Genomic DNA, 20,000 nt, shown 5'->3' on the forward strand with positions numbered 1-20,000 from the left:
AAGCGTTTTTGAATAAGTAAAAAAACAAAACAAAACGTAAATAAACAAGCGTGCACACACTTCTGAAACTCGGAAGCGAACCAGAGACCTTTAGATCTGCAGTCTAACGCTCTCCCAACTGAACTATCTCGGCTGGAGTTAATATAACCGATTTAATCACCCCATCCCGAAATTGCTGGCCTTGTGCCAAAGTTTGAAATCGTTATTACAGTGAATGGTGATTGGTTGATTCGCCATTGTTTGTCGTTGTTTAATAAGTGCTTTGCAACAGTCTGTCTGACTGTCTCCGTTGCTGTTAGAGATAGCAACCAAATCTCCCTTAAATAAAACTGCACCGTCTGAAATAAAGAAAAGATATTAGATAATGCTGTTGTACTTAACCTTAAATCAACAAGATGGTCCCGGAAGGCGAGGTCACCTCCATCAAAACTGGTTTCTGGCTACCCAACAATTCTACTGCCGGCACAGTCATTTCAATTGATTAATTTATTAAAGAACTAGCAGCATAGCCCGGCATTGCCCGGGTATGTAAGAGCCCCTGGAGCAGACATGATGTTCGCTGTGAATTAAAAAAAATTCCTGCCAATTTGTGAAAGATATTGTCGAAAATATGTCATCTTGAATTTGAACGCGATTTCCCAAAATGGCATGATTTTATCGATTTTTTCTGATGGTAAGGTATTGCATGGAAAACTAACATCAGAATTAAGTTTCTTAGGGTAACATTAAGCTTCACAATGAGTTTGGTGATATTTGTTTGCAAGTTGCGAAAACTACAACAGAAAATGTGTTGCATATAAAAAAGCTTAGATTCTCGACCCCATGTCGAATTTATCGATTCTTTTCAGAACTGGGGGAACTTTTTAAAATTTTCGCTGCGTTAGTTTTGAATTATGACATTGGGCTATGTGTATGTCAAGTTTCATCAGAATCGGTTGAAAGCCGTGGTCAGGGTGAGGGTACAACCTGACAGACACACAGACACACAGACAGACAAACTGCCGTTTATATAGAGAGAGATGAACATATATTATTACAGCCATTCTCTCTCTTCCTCTTCTTTCTGTCTTTCTTTTTGTCTGTCTCTTTCGCTCTCTCGCTTCCTCTCTCTCTATCTCTCATATATATATTTTTTCTCTCTCTAGTTTCAGCTCAGAGCTGCGGCCATGCTGATGCATCGCCGTTTAATACATACATACATACATACATACATACATACATACATACATACATACATACATACATACATACATACATACATACATACATACATACATACATACATACATACATACATACATACATACATACATACATGTGTGTTTGTGTTTGACGAACATCTGTACAGCTTCCATCTAACAAAGTTTAGTCACAGTGTATCGCAGTGTGTTCGAACATGGAACCGCGTGGATGCAAAGCGAACTTGTTATATACGCAACCACAAAGGCTTTTCTCGCGGCCGCTAAAACCACTACCACCACGAACCACCTTTTCGTAACAGTCACAAACAAATAAATGTCTTCTCCTTTGGTTCCCAATTTAGTGTGATAAATAAATTTGAGTATTTATTAAACAAGCTATATAAAAATTTTACCGCTTATTGTCTCTGTGGCGCAATCGGTTAGCACGTTCAGTTGTTAACCAAAAGGCTGGTGGTTCAAGCTTACCCAGGGACGACTTACCGTTTTAATTATTTAAATAGAAATATTGAAAAGATCTTGGGTAAACCTACAATAGTGTTTCTTCATCTTTGTCGACGACGACCAAGGACGTCACATGAGAGATAAAAGACAGTTCGATGCGTGCTCGTAAAGCTCTACCGCAGCTCGGGCACTGGTGGTCTTCTAGGACTGAAGACAAGGAGTTGGCTATGGATTTTCGCAGGTCGCGTTTTTGTGCTCCTGCGATCCTATTTTGTTTGTATGTGGTACCCTTGCCGGCTCAGTTTCACCATGAAGGGTGGGCTTGTTCTTGCATTTCCCAAGAGTCGGGGTTAATATCAAAGCACTTCAGTGAGGCTTTGAGTGTATCCTTGAAGCCCTTTTTTTCTGATCACATTGCGTACGCTTTCCTTCCGCCAATTCGTTGTGAAACAGTTTTTTTTTGAGGGGAGATCGTGCGTCAGTCATTTGAACGAGGTGCCCAGCCCACCTGATCTACTCTCTCCTCAGCACCTCGGCAGACAACCTCCTTGCCTGGGACCTTATCTTGCCAGGGGATTTTCAACAGCATTCTCAGACAGTTCGTGTGGAAGCTGTTTGGTGCAGCATTTATAAACTGCCCACTTCTCACAGGCATACAGTAGTGTAGGGAGTACAACTGCTTGGTAGCCAGCCTCATGGCTGTCTTTTCCCAACAGCCATCCAAGTGCTGAGATATCCTTTGCGATGTGTGTGTTGGCTTCATTATCAATGTTCTCAGAACTGGATTGTGTGCTGCTAAGCTGCATGAACTTACTAACAACCTTCAGAGTTTCCCTCTCCGACAGGGACAGTTGGTTTAACACGTTGCATTTGTTGGGCAGGTTGGTGCATAGGCTCTGTCTTTTGAGTACTGATCATAAGGCCAAAGTTGTTGCAGGCAGTGGGAAAACAGTTAATACGCTGTTGCATCAGAGCCTCAGTGGCAGTGTTGAGTGTGCAATCATCTGCAATCAGGGCGTCATGCACTGAGTCTTCTTTCTCCTTGTTATTCGCCTGTAGTCTTCGCAGGCTGAAGAGTCTGCCATCAGTCCTGAATCTGATCTTGGCTCTGGTTTCATCGATGTTGTGGAAAGCATCTGACATCATCGTCTAGAACATCATGCTAAACTGCATAGGTGCGAGTACACAGCCCTACTTCACTCAGTGACTGGGAATGCATCAGAAGAATCTCTATGGCCCAGCACTCAAGTTAGCATGCTATCATGAAACTGTTGCACCAATTTGTCTGGGCAACCGAGCTTTCCCATGATCTTCCAAAGCCCCTCATGACTGAAGGTGTCACACACCTTGGTTAAGTCTATAAACGTCATGTATAAGATTCCTGTTCTATTCCTGATATTTCTAAAGTTGACGTGCCGCAAAGATCATGTCTACTGTTCCACGGGCCTCTGTGAGGCCAAACTGGCTCTCTGGTTGATGCCCTCCTTCCAAGTGTTGAGTGAGGCAGTTACGAAGGACTCTTGCATGTATCTTATCAGCGATGGCAAAGAGAGAAATTCCCCAGTGGTTGTCACAGAACTGCCTGTTTCACTTCCTCTTATAAAGATGGGCAATAGCAGCATCCTTGAGTTCACGAGGAACAATCTCCTGTTAACACGTGGCCTGAATGAAGTTGGCGAGCTTTTTTGTCAAGACTGTCCAACCCCTGCCTTGCATATTTCAACTGGAATGGAGTCGGAGCTTGGTACCTTGCCTCGTGAGGAAAGTTTAATTGCTTTCTGGAGCTCTGCTTGTATTGAAGGCTCTACCAGAGAAGTGCAGATATTAACTTGGCGCATGCGAACAATGAACTCAGCGTCGATAGGGGAGGGCCTATTCAGGACGTTGATGAATTTATATGTACGCAGCTACAGGCCCACAGTCGACGCTATGGCATTGGTATCACTATTAGGGAAGGCTCGGCTCAGCTCGGCTTGGCTTGAATAGAATAGAATGCCTGTTATCTCTGAAGCTAAACGTGAGGAAAGGAAGAAATTCATTTAGAAATATAATTATTGAATTATACATAATAAAGTGGTGACTTACATTTGGGCCTTCAATTTTCTCTGTAAAAGATACGATAATCGTCGAACTTCTTCAGCTGTTGCTAAACTAACGGGCTCCTTTCTCCAGGTAAAATCCAGTAAGGCGGCATAACATGGTGATCAAAGAGTATGAGAATTACCAGAGGCTTAAATAAGAAATTAAGGTGAGCTTTTAATTAATCATGCAAATTACAGCCTATGCGAATATTCCATTTACTTCGAATATATTTCTATAACAAAGAATTAATTTAAGATTAGATTTTGCTTCTTCCTGAGCATCATTAACCAAGGCATCCCTAAACCTCCGTTTAAAGGCTTTTGACAGCAGACACAGCGTTTCACAAGTGGCGACCTGCCCTTCCACAAAAAGCGAAAGAGCTGTCTCTAGTATCTGATCAACCACGAATCCGGACAGGGCATGACGGTCAGGCGGTAGGTAATGACCGATGCAATAAACACATTGACCACCTCCGCCCTCCCTTTCAGGGATAGACACCGCCAAGACCAGGTCTTGACTACTGCAGCCACCCTGCTCAGTATCTCCGCCCAGTTCATCTCTATCTGGAGGCCTGGTCCAAACCAAACTCCCAGCAACTTAACCAGTCCCTCCGCCCAACGCCCAACAACGCTGTCTGAAGGCATCGATTTGCTAACCTAGGTGCCGAGCTGCAAGTCGACCGACTTTTCCCGGTTAATCTTTGCTCCTGCCACCTCCTCGTAAGCCTCAATAGTTTTACCCACTTCTCGTAGGCTTGCTACCGAGGTTACGCTGATAGTGATATCATCCGCGTAAGCCGTAACAAACTCCTCTAGACCTGGTTCTCTCGGGATGCCACCCAATCTTCGCAGTAGGGGCTCGAGAGCCATTATATACAAAAGTGGTGAGAGCGGACATCCTTGACGAACCGAGCGTCTGATGCAGAGCGGCTTCGAAACGAAACCGTTCACCCGAACTATCGAGTCAATGTTGTGATACAAAGCGATAGACCACCTGAGGAAGCTAAGGCCCAGGCCGAACCGCGCAAGCACACTCGTCATGCATAGATGGTCAACCCAATCAAAAGTTTTAGACTGGTCTAAATTGTACCAATGCCCCACCTTTGCCAGATTTATTACCAACCCTCTATGGTATAGCGAATAAGATGGAGGGTATCCTGAATGGTTCTGCCTGGGATGACACATGTTAGTGCCTCCCCGACTATACCATTCGCGACGCGTGCCAACCTTTTTGCTAAGACCTTGGCCAAAATCTTCACTTCTGTGTTTAACAGAGTAATGAGCCTGAAATTCTCTATAACATCCCCCTTGTCCGGGTCCTTTCTGACCAACACTACTACTCCCCGGCGCACAGATCTCTTGCCAGTTCGCGTACACGTCAGCCAGTAGTTGCCTGAACAAGTCTGGCATACATTTATACAGCTCGTACGGAAGACCATCATGTCCCGGCGACTTACCCGCTTTACAGTCGGCCAAAGCCTCCATCACCTCCACAGGCGTGATTGGCCCTTCGCAAGACTCCGCATCCGACCCCGAGAGGCACGGTAGCCAGGCATCCCGGGCCACACTGGAAATATCGTGGCTTACGCCCCTCAACAAAAATATTTAGAACTTCCTCCCCTACTTCCCCGATTTCTGGGAGCTGTTCTAAAATTTTTTGGTCACCCTGCAGTATGAGGTTAAGCGTTTGTCCAGTCCAATAGGTATTTTCTGTGACTGTAGCCTGCAGGAGGTTAATATTATCTACCTTTTTGCCAGGACTGCCGCCATCAAGCTCATAGGGTTTATTCCGGGCGGAATTCTTGGTATTCTCACTTTTGATGTTCTCATTCCCATGTAAATTGAGATTAACATTGTGTCTTCCGACTCAAAAGATTTTATAGAGTGTTTTTGTGCCGTTTCTGCATTCTTGAACCTCACCACGATGGTTCCAAACTTCTTTCCTCTGGCTAGATATGTAATGTCCTGCCAGATGGGTCTTCAATTTTTTGCTCACATATTTTATCAATTTTACAAGCTTCTAAGCAGAATGTCTTAAAAATAATAATTTTCTTTTTTTCCTCTGTTAATTCTTCTTCTGGTATTTCCACTTTTACTATTCAATCTCGTTCTGTTATCATATCTTTATAGTTTAATAATTCTTTTATGTCAGTTGACAGCTGTCGCGTTCCACCACTAGCCGCTAACGCAAAAAGTTTCTTTCTTTATTTTGGATGGTCCTTTCTTCGGTCTTTCTTTTCGTGTTCGTAACTCTTGGTAATGCCGGAAATTCGCTTTCCGACACATCACCAACATTATAAAAAATTAAGCTTTGTATTTTCTTTGCTTCTCGCTCAATCGATGATTCGTCCCCCGACGAAGACGAACTTTTCGGCATCTTGCCAGCAATTAATATTTTTCCCCACAGGGAAAACCCCAGATAGCTTTCGAAAGAAAGAAAACTATACTACAACAATTTTTTTCAACAGTAAGTCCAACAATAGGCACAACAAGAGATATAACAATTAACAGAAACTTACGAACACACTCCAACAATAAATTTTCAGTAACACACGTACGAAATACCGCTAAGCATTTCGCCCGGCGTGCTAACGATTCTGCCAGCTCGCCGCCCTAAAAGTTGTAATTTCATCAGTTCGAGTCTGCTTGGCACAAAGTCAGCAGTGTGTGGAGGTGAGGGAGTCGATTACATCAACCCAAGTGCTTAACTGGTACTTTATTCATCGATCTCGAAAAGATGACCGCAGCAGAAGGAATTTGAAGAAGTGCCGCAAAGCATCTTCCCAACGCTCTAACGATTCTGCCAGCCTAGAAAGGAAGAGAGCAAAAGTTAACTTGGACGGGATTTGAGCTCAAGACAAAACTCCGGAAGAAATACTGCCGAGCATTTCGTCCAGTACTTCATTGATACTATCAATCCATTAATAATTAATTCGTTTATTGGCCACAAGGGCTACAATAATAATAGTTTTAATTCTTCGTACTCCTCTCTCCTTCTCTCATAATTAAGCAAGAAGGGTCAAGTGTCGGCCAGTTCATGATGATGATGATGATGATGATAGTGGTTGTGGTGATGATGACAATAGTAGCATGAGGATAGTAGTGGTCGTGGGACGATGATGGTGATGATGATCCTGCCAAGGATGTTCTGTGCAATTACGTGACATCTCACCCGTCCTTTTTTAAGTGACAGCATCCCTTATCTTTTCTTTTATCTCAAACCTTCCACCTGTTGTCACTTGACCTTTCGCCCAGTTTTGGTCCCCCTTCCATCATCCATCCACGTGACCCATCAGCCATTGTGTTTCTCGAACCAATTTGGTGGGCGCTGTGAGATCGCTCACCATACTAGAAATAACAGCCAAATATCCCTCAAATCACTGTTGTCTTCTTACAAAAGAGTACTAGATACACTGCTAGAAATATAAACAAGATGGTCACAAAAGCAACGTCTTCAACCATATGTCTCTTTGGCTAAAAAATAGTTGCAACAATACCTGGTTCGACTCTCCAGACTAGGCAGCACGTTATGTTCTTGAGCAAAACATTTCATTTCACCTTGCTCAGCTGTAAATATCCTCCTGAACCTACAAAAGAGATGAGTAGTACCAAATTACCATTCCTAAATAGAATGGCAATTAAAAAGGACCATTACCATAGATGTATACCACAAACACACGGACGCACATCAATGCCTGAATTTTAAGTCATGCTATCCACCACATACAAAACGCAACATTCCATACTTTGTACTCTACTTATAGAAAATGGTATACAGCGAGCTACAAAAATACCCATACAACAATTGAGAACAACCGAAAGAAGAGGATAACTGGAACAGGTCATACCATTTATAGTGACATACAACCCATGTCACCAGAATATCTTCAACATTGCCAAAGCAAACCTACCAACCATTGCTCAAATGAATTAAAAAATATAATCACAGATCGAACTATGGTTCTTAGTAAAACTTCAAAAAAATTATTAAAAGGCAAAGTTTGACCTTAGCAAAAGAAGACCAATCATTCACTGTATCTAAATGCAGTGATAGCCGGTGTGGCACGCGTGCCAATTCATTCATACCGGCCAATATAGGAACACAAAAGCAGGGAAAATATTCAAAAGCAAATATTTAATTTACTGCATCAAATATTCACAAAAGTAAAAATTTTACTTACTGCACCAAATGCCTAAATTGTGAAGAACTCTATATGAACAGACTGAAAATGCACTATCAGAACGTTCACGTGTGCACCGACACAAATTAGAGACCCAGATGTCCATCAGATACCTTTGAGTAATCATCTAGCTAAATGCAGACGGAAAATATATTTTCATTCTACAAACTATACAGTCCAAGTGAAATTGAGAGAAAAATCAGAGAAAAGAACTTTATTAATAAATACCAAACCAAGCTAAATATACAATAATAATAATACTTAGAGGTACTCTTTCTACTGCTACGACCACTAACAACACTAAAGGTGCTCATTATGATGATAGCATGAAAATACCAGCTAAAAGTCAGTAAAATAATCTTATTTTCGGGTTTAAGTTCTATTACCACAGCTACTCCTACCGCCACCACCGCCACCAACAGCGACAACAATAATAAAGGAGATGATAATGATGATGGCGATAACTGAAATATAAAAATCCCTGGGAAATAATATTTACAACATTTCTAAAAATAGACCAACAATTACTGCTTTGGCCAGGGTCAAAACACAGGTCTCTTGACATGTTCAACAAACCGTGACGCCTAAACCAAACAATCAAATTAAATAAATTAGTAAAATCACACACTGATTGGTCAGAATACAGTTTGCTAAATTTAACATTCTGAAACACAGCTTATCCACTGACTACAGTTAGAAATTGTAAAACATAACTGTCACCACAACTATATGAGTCTGAAGATTGCATAGTTTAATGCATGAAAGTACTAGTTCAATCAGAATGGACATTTAATATCATTCTTTCGTTATATTCTCGTATCTAATATTACATCACTATAAGATTGTGAATAAAACATAAAAATCAAAGTTGGAATTTCTTTGAGTAATATATATATATATATATATATATATATATATATATATATATATATATATATATATATATTCTTTCATTTGTTTCAGTCATTTGACTGCGGCCATGTTAGAGCACCGCCTTTTGTCGAACAAACCGACCCCAGGACTTATTCTTTGTAAACCTAGTACCTACTCTATCGGTCACTTTTGCCGAACCACTAACTTACGGGAGAGTAAACACACCAACATCGGTTGTCAAGAGATGGTGGGGGGACAAACACAGACACACAAACATATATGATGGGCTTCTTTCAGTTTCCGTCTACGAAATCCACTCACAATGCTTTGGTCGGCCTGAGGTTATAGTAGAAGACACTTGCCCAAGGTACCACACAGTGGGACTGAACACGGAACCATGTGATTAGTAAGCAATCTACTTACCACAGATACTCAGCGCTTTCAGATATTGTCGGTAAATAAGACTTTTTAACCGAAGGTATTTTACCAGTGAACGTTCCTTGTAACCCTTCAATTTCTTCTATGAGACTGGATGAGTTAGAAGATTAAAATTGTAAGCAGTAATATAAACTGTTCAGAACTAGGGTTTTCCCTAAATATAAAACTAACTACCAGTTCCCTAGTCATGAATGTTTGTAGGATGCAGCCTATGAGTTTGCTGCATTTGTGCCCTGAATCATTATGTTACCGTGTGTCAAATATTGCGATTTGGGTGAATTCGTTTGTAATGAAGAAGCTGAAATTTTGAAGTACTAATTTTCATATTTTTTCTGGTTTAGCTCCTAGCCATCGATATTTTTGTGTAATTCGTTCCCTGATGTGTACGACGTATTACAGGTAACTTAGAGAGAAATCTATTTGCAGTAATAGGTTGACCCCTACCGTATAGGAGTTAAAGAACCATTCTCCGACGTTTCCTGTGATACCAAGATTTCTTAAATTATGATAGATGATTCCATGATCAGTCTTCTCAAACGCCTTAACAATATCAAGGTCCTCTTAAGAGATTATTAGAGGTAGTGTTATGATGCTGTAAGCAATGGGACAGGCAACTATTCCGAGTGTCATCTAAGTTGTTTTCCCTCAGGTATGTTATTACTTTTTGTCTTCGGACAAGGCATTGGATAATTTTAGACGTGTAAGACGTGAGGGAAACAGGTCTGTAATTTTTAGCTTCAGCGCTGCTACCTCCTTTGTACCTATATAGGTTTTATTATAGCTTCTTTCAATAGTCTCGGGAATATGAAGGTATCTGGCGACTTTTGAAATAGTACCTTTAATGATTTCACGAGGCGGTTTTTGCACGTTTTTTTAGCAATATAACTAGAATACTATCTGGTACAGATGCTGAGTTTGAGTCTAAATCATTAATAGCCGCAAGTATATCAACTTCCATGATATTAATTTTAAGTTGAGTCTCTGCACTTGAGTTGTGGAATCAAAGAATTCGTTTGGATTATGCACGGGGCTGCGATACGGATTATGCACGGAGCTGCGATACGGACGGAGAATACAGCCTTCCGCCTGTTGAAACGAAAGTGTCGGGGATAGAGTTTGCGATCATGTCCACGAAGACCTCTATCCGGCGCTGGGGTGAAAATCTCCGCAAATGGTAAGTTTATATGTCCGTTGAAGATGTCGAAAGCCGGATGAGATCTCCCTGCATCCTCCGTCGTTCGAGTGAAGGCAATGCCAGCAGTTGGGGATGTTCCTCTTACGCAAGCTTAGACAAGCCCGCGCCCATTCGGGTTGCCAAGTGTTGAACCCGTTCCAGGTGTTGAATGTCTTTCTGGAGATATGGGTTTGAGGTATGGATGCAATATTCGAGGATGGGTCGAACTAGAGTAATGTATACAGGCTAAAAGACGTCCATTTGAAGGGATCGGTGGATGAGGAAAAGATTCCTTCTGGCTTTGCGAAATACAAAGATACCACGCCCACCAAGTCTTTTTCAGCCATGGTCCTTGTAATCCATTCTTCAAGAAGGAGAAGATTTGTTAGGCAAGATCTTCGGGGTAGAAATCCATGCTGCGAGTCGGATATATCTGTACCATACACAGATAATTGTATAATGCTTTGGTTGGAAATAGCTGTGGGAATGAATTGAACATTGTGAATAAAGACAAAGTCGAGTATGTTATTTTCCCCTAATTGGACGGGTAATGATGTATGGGAAAGTCTTTTGTTGTATCGAGGAAAGCGTTCGTATCCCTCCACTTCAGTTGCTTAGCTCCAGGCTGGATATATCCTCGCCAGCTAAGATAAATAAAATTAAAGACCCGTGTTAAACATATTAGCCGTATGCTGGCCTCAGCTAGGGTTACTTATGAGCGAAAAAAGCACCTCTTCGTGTTAACCGGTCGGATGACGGTAGGTAATGCTTTTAATATCATTTCCTTTGGTTCTTTTCTTTTTGAAAGCCATATTTTCCTAGTTAACTAAAACAATTTGAAACTTCGTATACTGGTAGAATGTGTCAAAAGAAAACATAATTGTAAACCAAAATGAAAACGGAATTGTAATTCTAAGTTTAACGTTGTTTAATAATTCGAATTTTAACCATGATATTCTTTCTTTCGGCCTCATATTATTTACTGCTCTCAAATATTGTTACTGTGACGCAAACAGTTATTTTGTGACGTAGTTAACGTAAACATATAAATAGCTAACTAAAATGTAAACATCTCCGCTTATCTTCGTGGAGTATATATAAAATTTGTGTAGATCCTAAAAGCGCTACACACACATGTATACAACATATGCATATATCGAGAATATATATATATATATATATATTATATATATATATATATATATATATATATATAATATATATATATATAATATCACCTATAACACACATATCTAATGCATATGCATATATGTGTATATATTATACATGTGTGTGTATTATAGATGCATACATTATATTATATAAAAAGATGTTTACATACAATGTATATATGTTATATACATCTACATGTATATGTATGTATGAATATATAAGAACCACAGAATTTGAATCAAACTGTTTGATCATACATACACACACCACACCACATACCACATTACCATCCATGAGACATCCTAACATAATCAATGCTACTACTACTACTAACTATCATCATCATTATCATCATCATCCACTGCCGCCACCACCACCACCAACCACCACACCACCACTACCTCTACAAAAACACCAACACTATAATTGCTGCTATCATACACATCCACTGTCACCACTACCACCCACTGCCATGATAACCACATCTACCACAGCTGTTTTCTTCTCTTCCCCACTCACAAAATAGCTCCTACGTCACATACACTATGAGCTAATAATTTCAAATGAAAACAGACAATATGATGGCTAGGATGAATAAGTACTGGGCTTACAAAAAGAATAAGTCCCGGGGTCGAGTTGCCTCGATAAAGGCGATGCTCCAGCATGGCCGCGGTCAGAGTAACATTAAAAGTAAAATATGTTTTATATGGACACATTAGGGTTAGGGTTAGTGTCCAAGGTTGAAAGTGTTTAGTTACAAAAAAATATCTTTCTCGATCTGCGCGGTTGAAAGGGTAAAGATCCCTTATATTATTTATTTAAACCCTTACAAACTAGAAGGGTTATGGGTCAAGAGGAAAATACACAATCAAATGTTGGGAAGGCCATCGGTTGAATAAAACAACATTGTTCCTCAACAGAACAATAAGGCTCTATAGTTGGGGGGAAATTTACCCATTCAGTTTCAAAACTCAGTGGAGGCCAAAAGAGGTCTCTACACATACATACGTATACACACACACACACTACATACATACATACATACATACATCATACATACATACATACATACATACATACATATATCCAGACAACTTCAGCTTTATAATATATATATATAATATATATATATATAATATATATATATATATTCTAGCAGAATTGCCTGGCGTGCTCGGGGCTGAATTGCTTGAAGTACTGTTAATGATTGCACTGAATTATGATGATTATTCAGGCAAATATTGATATAAGTTTACGGTGGGAGATAAGGACTTAACGATCAAACGTGTGCCATTGCATTGTTTTGGGGGAACCAAATTTCTGATGAGCATTATAGGGGCACCAACTTTAAGTTTGAGAAAGTGTGGTGGTAGTCCGGGGTGCTCAAAGGAACTGGGGTCAGGAGTTGTATCGATAGACTGATATACATAGACTTCCCCAGGAATGAGTTTTAGCATTTCATCATTAATATGGTGAACAGTTTTATTCCTCGGGGCCAGTATATCCTTTTTGCCAATCCAATCCATATTCTGATAATTAACTTGTAGATCTGGGAACACTGCATCTCTGAGATCAGAAGGCGTCTTAACAATGGTACAAATGGAATCGATGGCAATATTACCATTTTCATACCCTGGTATTTTGCCTTCGCCAAGTGCAAGGAGGGTGTGAGGAAATGCTGCTGATGTGATATTACGTCGCATATGAGAACGCATATTGGTGTGAAGTTTGAGTGTTACTTCCCTTTATTAAAAAAAATATGCATTAAAATGGAAAAAAATGATGGTAAATTATTTTTAAAATCGTAGACTCATCATAGACGTGCGCTAATACCCAGAAGGGCTTGATATGAATCACGACTATAAGATACCCGGTTTTGGTTAAACTGCATCGCAAAATGTGGGAGCAGTTAGGAATCTAAATCGTAGGGGACAGACACACAACTTCACTTTTATATATAAAGATATATATATATATATATATATACACACATACACATATATATATACAGTATATATATATATATATATATATATATATATATATATACATATATATATACAGTTTTTATATAATATATGTTTCTCCATTTTCTAATTTTGTATGTTTCTCCTTTTCTAATTTTGTTGTATATATATATATATATATATATATATATACAGTGTATATATATATATAAAATTTGAGGGAATATTATACATAACTTACAGGGAAAAATTCAATTTAGAAATACTAATTCAAATTTCACGAAATATAATATATCTCTCTCTATATAAACGGCAGTTTGTCTGTGCGTGTTTCTGTGTGTCTGTTTGCTTGTACCCTCACCCTGACCACGGCTTTCAACCGATTCTGATGAAACTTGACACACACATAGCCCAATGTCATATTCAAAACTAACGCAGCGAAAATTTTGAAAAGTTCCCCCAGTTCTGAAAAAAATCGATAATTCGACATGGGGTTGAGAATCAGGAATACGAACCACAAACCAGTCTAGGGGACGCAACTCTACCTTTTTTAAATGTCAAAAAAAAATTTACCATCGTTTTTTCCATTTTTTGCTATTTTTTGGCTATAACTCTCTAAAAATGCTTTATAGTTATTTCCCTTACAAACCTGAGCAACGCCGGGCGATACTGCTAGTATATATATATATATATATATATAATTAGAAAAAACCACCTTTTATCAATTCAAAATGAACAATTAAATTAACCATCTAGAAAATTACATATAATAGAAATATTAAATATAAAATAATAATATACCGATGATTAAGTAATGTGCAAAATAATAAATAAATCGTATATATCATGAATTGATAAAAGGTGTTTTTTTTCTAATTTATATATATATATACAGTCTTTTCTGTTGCTTGACCATTAATACCTGCTATATCTCTCTCTCTTGCTGCCTTCGAAACACACTGCCACACATACATAGACGCACACACACACATACATGAAAGCAATTTCTCACACTCAAACACTCTAGCACTCATTCTTAAAATAATTCAAATATAAACACCAGTCATACAGAATACATTCACACTCTTTGATTTTCCTGTACCCCACTTCTCCTAACCGGATTCTGACCTTGAACTATCTTAACGGACATTCTCGTCTGCTTTCACCCAGCCTGGCGTCAACGCATATAGATAGACAGTTTGTGCCATTTATTCCATGGGCTCCTCGTGAGCGTTTGTGAAAAGCTTGCTGTGCATTTTGTTGGAGAATTAAGTTCCTGGATTTTCCTGAAGAGAAGGCTGCAAAATGGACTCCTTATTCAATCCGAATTAGGGACTTTGCAGCCTTTGAAACATATGTAGAAAATAATAAAAAGGAATTTTGTTAAATCTTCGTTTCTTCCTACACTATATATATATATTTATTTATTTATTACACACATGTGAGTGAGAACACTTTGAGATATTTTTGGTATCTAACATGTCAGATACTGCGAGCGCTGCTTCTGATTGGTCAATCCATGGTGATGACCCGACGTCACGGTGACGGCACTACTTTTGTCATTCATAAGTTACAACTAAACGTGAAGAATTTAGTTATTGGGTTAATAAAATATGGTCGTTTATTCGTGTGTAATAAATAAAATACCAAACTCATTCCCTATGGATACCGTATTTATTACAACTCGTTTACAAGCCACTCGTTGTAATAAATACGGTATCCATAGGGAACTCGTTTGGTATTCTCTATATATATTCAGTCAAACTAATGCACCTGCTTGTTATTCCTGCACCTGTCTTCGTCTTTTGTTGTTTTCTGTAAATATATCCTTTTATATATGTGTGCTGCAAGATTCTTGATGTGAAACCGTGCGTTGAAACAGATATTGTATTTCGAGATAGTTATTTTTTCCCTCTTTTTGCCAAATAAACAGGCGCACTATATAATTCCCTTTTCACTCATTTATTACTGTTCTTATTCTAATTTATGTTTATCGTCCGGAAATCTTTCTTCACACCTCTGTGAATTCTTTAGCGACACTTTCTGTCTTCGTGTGTACTCTTGCTCCGGTTTTATACATATACACACATACGCGAGTAAATATACGGGTAAAACCCTTGTGGTATGCTATATAAAGCTCGTATAAAGTCTTACTCAAAGAAGGTGCATTTCACACCTTGAATTGGTGATAATGATTACACAACATCTCACCAATGAACAAGTGTAAAAATGTGTCGAAACAATTGTAATGTTTATAGATAATGTCATATATATATATATATATATGTTTGATTGATTTAAGTATGTTTCTCCATTTTCTAATTGTATATATATATATATACATATATATATATATATATATATATATATATGTATGTATGTATGTATGTATGTATGTATGTATGTATGTATGTATGTATGTGTATGTATGTATGTGTGTAGTATATACTTACATATATATGTATATACATATGCATATATGGGTTCAGGACGTCACAGAAGGTAAACAACAAGAAATACGAAATACGAAAATATGGAATACGAACTTTTTTGCGAACAGCGAAAGAAACAATAGTATCGATAATGCCCGAAATTGCGTTTGACTCCTCTTGCTGATAACTGATGAAGAATTTGTGACCTTGTGTGTTTTCTGTTCGCCTGTGCATTTAGTATGTGTTCGTTTGTTTATTTACAATACGTTTATTTTTAATTATATATATATAGATATGTCATATTTTCCGTTTGTTGTCTGTTTATTTAATCCTGAAGATATTATTTATGTAACGCACGCACTCATTAATCTTTTACCTATATATATATGTGTGCGCGTGTGTATGTGTGTGTGTGTGTGTGTGTGTGTGTGTGTGCGCGCGCGCGCGTGTGTGTAGTTCAAATTTACAGAAAACAAACGACGAAGACAGGTGAAAAAACAACAAGCAGAGTTTGAAGGTTTTTTAGTTATAGAAATCGACCCCAGGACTTACTCTTTGGAACCCTAGCACTTATTCTATCGGTTTCTTTTTCCAAAACGCTAAGCTACGGGGACGTGTATATATATACATAATATAATATATATATATATATATATATATATATATATATATATATATATATATATATAGGCGTAGGAGTGACTGTGTGACAAGAAGTTTGCTGCCTGGTCACTAGGTCAAATAGATTTGGACGATGGAAATTGAAAAAAACCCGTCGTATATACGTGTTTGTGGGCCGGAGGGGGCTAGCTTCGTGCTTGTCCAAGACAACCGCTTGTTGACTTCCTTTCCATCCCCGCAACTTAGAAGTTCGACGAAATTAAGCGATAGAATATGTCGAATGACTGAGACAAGTAAATGTTTTTTTTAGATATATCGTAGTAATATCTAATGTAGTTGTGGTTTACGACCAGTCAGGACGTTACCATGGGTTCACACTTTTTATACTCTTAGCAATATAGACGTCTCCCACGGCTAAGAACGTAAAAGCGCGAAAGCAAAGGTGACTCCCTGACCGGCCATACCAGCCACATAGTTTCGGGTTCATTCACACTGCGTGGCACCTTAGAACCTAGGGTTGGATTCAAAATCTCTACCAGGACACCTGATGAAGGCTGGAGAGTAAATCAGCCGAATTTTGTGGTAGCAACAAACAAGATGAGGACAAATATCCGTCCAATGTAAAAAATGTAAATATTGTACAGAATTCCTCATCTCTAAAATATAGAACAATTTATGATTGTTTCAAAAATTCCATGCTGACTTAATCTTGCATCGTGTTTTTAAACGACCCCACAATTAATGATGTAGTCATATCCGTTGTACAGATACCCCGTTCATAGAAATGATCCCTCGCAACTCTCTACAAAAAATAATATGCTGAAGTGTTTGTCTATCGCTTAAATATAGGACATTAATCAATGTTTATAGTGGACGGCACAGCGGTCACGTTTATAAACATGATTGAAGATAAGTCAAAATGAATTTGTAGAAATAATTGTAAACTATGAAACAAAAATAATAACGCAAACTCCACTTTTCAGTGCTTATTACTTCTGTAACCCCTCAGAGGAAACATGACTCCTCCTTCACTCCTCTCCACCCTTCATTTATGGTTTGAGAATAATTCTATGATTGTTGTAAACTGGAATGGAACTTACTCTCTTTCTGTCTCTCACATCCATTCACCATTTAATGCTACTTGCTTTGCATCTTTTAGAGAGATAGATTAGATATAACTAGCAGTATCGCCCGGCGTTGCTCGGGTTGTAAGGGAAATAACTATATAAGCATTTTTAGAGAGTTATAGCCAAAAAATAGCAAAAAAAAAATGCATTAAAAATGGAAAAAAATGATGGTAAATTTTTTTTTTAATCGTTGACTCATCGTAGACATTTTTAGAGAGTTATTCTCTTATATATCTATCGAAAAAATGCATTAAAAATGGAAAAAAATGATGGTAATTTTTTTTTAAATCGTAGACTCATCGTAGACGCGCGCTAATACCCAGAAGGGCTCGATATGAATCACGACTATAAGATACCCGTTTTTGGTTAAACTGCACCGCAAAATGTGGGAGTAGTTAGGAATCTAAATCGTAGGAGACAGACACACAACCTCTCTTTTATATATAAAGATAAACTCAAAGAGCAACTAGAAAGTGAAAGTAGTTTCTAACTTAGAATGTCTCATAGATAGTGGTGGCAATAGTGTTGGAGGTGGTAGATGTGGTTATCATGGCAGTGGTGTGTAGTGGTGACAGTGGATGTGTATGATGGCAGAAATTATAGTGTTGGTGTTTTTGTAGAGGTGGTGGTGGTGGTGGCGGCAGTGGATGATGATGATAATGATGATGATAGTAGTAGTAGCATTGATTATGTTGGATATCTCATGGATGGTAGAGTTGAAGACATTGCAGAGTGTAGTGGTGGTGAAATTGGTGATTTTGAATATGATGCTGGTATTGATCTTGGGGTTGTGGTTGCAGAGATGGTTGTGGTGGTGGCATTCGAGGTTGTAGTAATAGTTGTAGTGGTGGTTGTGAAGATGATTCTGATATTGATAGTCTTTGCATTGAGGTGGTGGCAGAGTCAGAGTAAATAATAAGAGCCGAGTTAACACAAGATTCTTAAATTTCGGAGATCATAAGATAGAGAGCAAGAAGTTAAAAGTTCCAATACTGGCCCAATACCTACACCCCCCAGATACTTCAACTATTTTATAAGAAAGGGGTTAATGGCAGGATAGGGATTCAGCTTTAAAAAAATTTATATAACAAAAAAATAAATAACTTACTTACTGCTCCAACGATGTAATTTTAGTATGTGTGTATGTATGTATGTGTGTGTGTGTAAGAAATGCAACATGGCAAATAATTTAAACACTCATTTTCTGATGTCTAAGGATAGATATTTATGCGTATGAATCTTTTTATTTTTATTTTCTTTGAAATATAATTCTAGGGAACTGAAAAAGCTGTGTACGATGCCAAGCGAATTTAGCTATTTACGATGAGCGGATGTTTAGGTTACAAACGAATCTGTAGGTCTGTTTACATGTTTACGTTAACTACGTCACAAAATAGCTGTTTACGTCACAGTAACAATATTTTGAGAGGCAGTAAATAATATGAGGTCGAAAGAAAGAATATCATTGCTTAAAATTCGAATTATTAAACAACGTTAAACTTAGAAATTACAATTCCGTTTTCATTTTGGTTTACAATTATGTTTTCTTTTGACACATTCTACCAGTATACGAAGTTTCAAATTGTTTAGTTAACTAAGAAAATCTGGCCTTCAAACTGAAAAGATCCTTTCCTTTTTATATAGATTAGTCTGAAATTGTCGAATACATTTCTTCGCAAATTAGGTAATTTCGGAGTTGGTCTGCAATCATTTATAGTTAAATGTTTCCTTTCAAAATCTTTTTAAAATGTTTTTTTATTAAACTGGACTAGTATTTCGAATGAGCAATAAATATCGAGGCATTTAACAAAGAGCATTAAATATCAAACATAAAAATAAATCATTTTGTTCCCTTGTCAAACTTTGGACCTAACAACCTAAATGAGAAAACCGATATGACTGAACGAATTTTAAAAGGGCTTTTATTTTTAGGCTGAGGTCAAACAGGCGAATCCATTCAACCATGTCGTCAGACTTTAGCGACATCAACTACAAAGAAGAAACCAAGTATGAAGAGTAGCCGTAGATGTTGGTCATGTTTGTTGTTCTTGTTGTTTGCTGCAACTGTTGTTGTTGTCACATAATTGTTTTTCTCTTGACGCTACTTTGCTTCAGAAGTTGGTCAGTCATAAATTCCCTTGGGAATTTTAAGCCCAGCTTCATCACTTTTATTTATTTATTTTTGTTCTTTGTTTTTGCTTTGAAACGAAATCTAGCTTCAAGCATCTTATACAGATAACTTTTTAGACACTATTTTCTGAAACTGGTAAAATTATGTAGGGGGTGCAAA

This window comes from Octopus sinensis, linkage group LG7, assembly GCF_006345805.1.
Source record: "Octopus sinensis linkage group LG7, ASM634580v1, whole genome shotgun sequence".
Lineage (NCBI taxonomy): Eukaryota > Metazoa > Mollusca > Cephalopoda > Octopoda > Octopodidae > Octopus > Octopus sinensis.